The sequence below is a fragment of the Ochotona princeps genome, chromosome X (assembly GCF_030435755.1).
Source record: "Ochotona princeps isolate mOchPri1 chromosome X, mOchPri1.hap1, whole genome shotgun sequence".
In the NCBI taxonomy this organism is placed as follows: domain Eukaryota; kingdom Metazoa; phylum Chordata; class Mammalia; order Lagomorpha; family Ochotonidae; genus Ochotona; species Ochotona princeps.
In genome coordinates, this window is record NC_080865.1 from 6,585,282 (window position 1) to 6,586,696 (window position 1,415).

Genomic DNA, 1,415 nt, shown 5'->3' on the forward strand with positions numbered 1-1,415 from the left:
TCCAGCTGGGAAAGTGGAAAGCAGTCAAGAACAGCCCAACGCCTTGGGACCCTGCACCCGTGTGGGAGACCTAGAAGAGCTCCTGGCTTCGGATCAGCTTAGCTTCAGCTGTCGCAGCCAGTTGGGGAGCGAACCAGCGGATGGAAGATCTTTCTTTCTGTCTCTCCTTCTCTCTGTAAATGTGACTTTCCTACAAATTAATAAATCTTTTTATTTTTAAGGAAATCAATAAGCTGATCCTAAACTCCATGTGAAAATGCAAGGGATTTAAAACAGCCCCCCAAAAATCTTGAAAATAAAGAATAAAGTTGGAGGACTCTCAGCTCCTGATTTTAACATGTGTCACTTGGGGCTGGTGTTGTGGTATTACACCACCAGCATCTCACATGGCGCTAATCTGAAACCTGGCTGCTCTACTTCTGATCTAGCTCCCTGTAACTAGTCTTGTAAAGCAGTAGAAGATGGCCCAAGTGTTTGAGCTCCTGTCATCACGTAGGAAAACCTGACAAGGTTCCTGGCTTTGACCTGTTTCAGCTTTGAATGCTGTGGACAGCCATTTGGAGAAGAGAATCAGCTGATGGAGGATCTCTTTCTCTCTTTCAAATAAACAAAAAATAAATCTTTGTTTTTTTAAAGATTTTTGTTTATTTTCATTAGAAAGGCAGATCTACAGAGAGAAAGATAGAAAGATTTTCAATCTGCTTGCTCACTCCCCAAGTGGCCACAAGGGCCAGAGCTGAGCTGAGCTGATCTGAAGCCAGGACAAGGAGCTTTCTCCAGGTTTCCCACATGGGTGCAGGAGCCTGAGGCTTTGAGTCACCCTTTACTGCTTTCCCAAGTATAAGTAGAGAGCAGGATGGGAAGTGGAATGGCTGGGACACAAACCAGCACACATATGGGATCCCAGCATTTGAAGGGGGAGGATTAGCCAATTGAGCCATTGTGTTGGGCCCAAAATAAGCCTTCAAAATATACCATACAAATTGCTGAGTCAAGATGATGTAATGTGGATCAACTGAAGAGAATGAAGAGTCTAGAAATTATCCTGGGTCTCCCAGTGCTTACCACAGGCTGTGTCCTTACACTGGCTGGATAGGAAGAGGAGGCAGAACAGACCTTCCCCATACACTCCAGCCAAGGCCCTGTGCTTCGTGCCTGGTCTGTATTGTGAATGGGGGGACATGCAGTAAACAAACAATTATCCTGAACATTAGGTAAGGTTGAGTTTTAACAAGATTGCCAAGAGAATGCAATGGAGGAAAGTACCTTTTTCAACAAAAGGTATGGGGAGAATTAGATATCTACAACAAAAGAATGAACTTGGACTCTGCTATAGTTAGATTGTACCCCCAAAAGTTCATGTGTTGGAAACTTAACCTTCTGTTGAAGCCTGTGCAGTAGATGGCCTGCCAAGA

General features: G+C 44.4%; 1 non-coding gene across 1 annotated transcript; it reads left to right on the forward strand.

Moving 5' to 3' along the window:
- Positions 1–1,048: 1,048 nt before the first annotated feature.
- Positions 1,049–1,185, forward strand: LOC118760458 (small nucleolar RNA SNORA51). Its single transcript, XR_004996799.1, has one exon. It is a non-coding gene; the product is annotated as a small nucleolar RNA SNORA51 (small nucleolar RNA).
- Positions 1,186–1,415: the final 230 nt, after the last annotated feature.